The sequence below is a fragment of the Chaetura pelagica genome, unplaced genomic scaffold (genome assembly GCF_000747805.2).
Source record: "Chaetura pelagica isolate M959 unplaced genomic scaffold, ChaPel_1.0 scaffold470, whole genome shotgun sequence".
Taxonomy (NCBI): Eukaryota; Metazoa; Chordata; class Aves; order Apodiformes; family Apodidae; genus Chaetura; species Chaetura pelagica.
In genome coordinates, this window is record NW_009951911.1 from 379,807 (window position 1) to 382,210 (window position 2,404).

Below are 2,404 nucleotides of genomic sequence, written 5' to 3' on the forward strand. Positions count from 1 at the left end.
CTTATCGTGTACAGAGTGCATGTGTGGTGCAGCCTTATCTGGTGCCCTGGGGCCAGCAGGCAGCTGGGAAGGGCCAGCAGGCAGCTGGGAGGGGCCAGCAGGCAGCTGGGAAGGGCCAGCAGCCTCTGCTCTCAGAGCTTCAGCCTTTGGCCTCATATACCTCTTTTCTCTTGGCTCCAAGTGAACACCAGGCCACGTATGTCTGACCAAGCAGGGAGCTTCACAGGGAGGGATTTTTCTGAGCTTTTTTCATCCCCATCGTAACCCCAGGGATGGGGAGGGAGGCCAGGACTGTGAGAGGAAGAGGAGGTGCCTGTGCAGGACTGCAGAGAGATGTGATTCAGTGTCAGTGGACTTGGGCTGTCGACTCAGGTTATGATCTTGCCTTCATAGTGTGGTGGTTTCCTTTTCTGAACCTCTGTCTGAGGCTCTGTCAGTTTTGTCCTCTTGCTTAGGTTGCATTTGATGTCATAACTTGCTGCCATTCCTGTTATCTGTTTATCTACTTTTTGCTTGTAAGTGGAGAGGAAGGAAGTGGTTCAAACCCTCGACTCCGCTCCGGTGAGACCCCACCTGGAGAACTGTGTCCAGTTCTGGACCCTCAACAAGGAGGGACATGGAGCTGTTTGAGCAAGTCCAGAGGAGGCCACAAAGATGGTCTGAGGGCTGGAGCAGCTCTGCTCTGGAGCCAGGCTGGGAGAGTTGGAGTGTTCAGCCTGGAGAAGAGAAGGCTCCAGGAAGACCTTAGAGCACCTTCCAGTGCCTGAAGGGGCTCCAGGAAAGCTGGGGAGGGACTTGGGACAAGGGTAGGCAGGGATGGGATGAGGAGGATGGATGAAAAGTGGAAGAGGGAGGTTTAGGTTGGAGATGAGGATTGAAGGGCAGGTTGGATGGGGCTTGGAGCAGCCTGGGCTGGTGGGAGGTGTCCCTGCCCATGCAGGGGGTGGGACTGGATGATCTTTAAGGTCTCTTCCCACCCAACCCGTTCTGTGATGGTTCTGTGGTTTGCCAGGATCAGGTACCACTGTCACCAACATACACAGTTCTCAGACCAAACTGCAAAGTGAGGTAGAACTGGTTCAGCAAAGCACTGAAAGTATCTCCAGTCAGTGGGTACAGTCAGGCTCTACCTTAAGTAGAGCTGCTGCATTACCATTTCAGAAGCTTTTTCTGTGATTAGAAATGAGAACTTCTCTCACCTGAATTTATTTATGGTCAGTTCCTGATCTTTTTTTTATTGTTGTTTTGTTTTTTTTGGCTACACTGTCCTTTTAATTCGAATGCCACGTCTTGCTCTCCCTCTCCAGTGGCCCTGGTGACCATAACTGTGATGTATAGAACCTTCCTGGCCTTCAGTTCTGTGTAACCTACTCTAGATGATCCTGCTCTGACACAGGGTTGGACTGGATGATCATTCAGGGTCCCTTCTAACCCCAAACATTCTGTGACTCTTCATGCTGGGTTAGAAAAGCTGGGGCAGTGGAAACCCCCCCTGACATGGTCAAGTGCCTCTTGGTAGGAGTCCTTTACTTCACCCAGTGCATTAGGCTGAAATTCTTCTTTCTTGAATGAATTTTCCAGACTATTTGTAAAGTGTTTGTCGTGCTGGCCTGAGTCTGGCAGTGCCTGCACCTTTCCTCTTCACATCTGTCATTACTGCCTCACATGTATTTTTCTGCCCTAATGAGCCCTCAGTTTTAAAAATACTATTTCAAGTTTTAATACTACATCAGGTTTTTATTCTATATCAAGTTTTAAAATACTGTTCCCTAACAGGAATGTGTTTGAACATCTCCCTAGAGGCAGCAAAAAAACCCAAACCAAACTCAATTTGCTGTTTTCCTTGTTAGGCCAGAGCCTTTCCCTTCATTGAACTCCAGGATAAGTGGAGCTCCTGTGTGCTTGGCACTGAGTTTTACTGCTGATGGATTGTGTGTCACCAGCCACAGGATCTGTCCATCCTGTTGAGGAGGGTGTGGATCTTCTGTGTGTTCTCAGAACAATTACAGAGGAGGTGCTGGGTCCGTGCAGGTGGTCAGGGAAGGAGGCTCTGGTATGCAGGGGAACCAGTTAGCACTGGAGAAAAAGAGCCTGTTGTTTTATTCAGAACTGCCAACAGCTTCCACTAAACCAGTGGTATCATCTGCATAACGTGCTGGTGATCATCCTCATTGTTCAGTCTTTAAAGCACCAAGCTGAATAATTGTTTCCAATTCACTCACCACTAATCTTTCCCTGACAAGGCAATCCTCAGCCTGGGATTTGCTTGTGTCACTCTCCAGAAAGCTTCCATACAGTTGGTGTGTCCTTTCTTCTCCACTGCAGTCCTTCCTGAACTTAGAGCACCTTTTCTTCTCATCTGATCTGCTTACTGTGTTGTTGCTTGTTTTTCTAGTCAAATCCC

The 2,404-nt window shown here is 48.9% G+C and overlaps 1 protein-coding gene across 1 annotated transcript in view; it reads left to right on the plus strand.

The window, feature by feature from the left end:
* The window catches only part of TMEM183A (transmembrane protein 183A), a 63,523-nt gene that overhangs the window by 50,782 nt on the left and 10,337 nt on the right, over positions 1 to 2,404 (plus strand). The window lies entirely within an intron of this gene.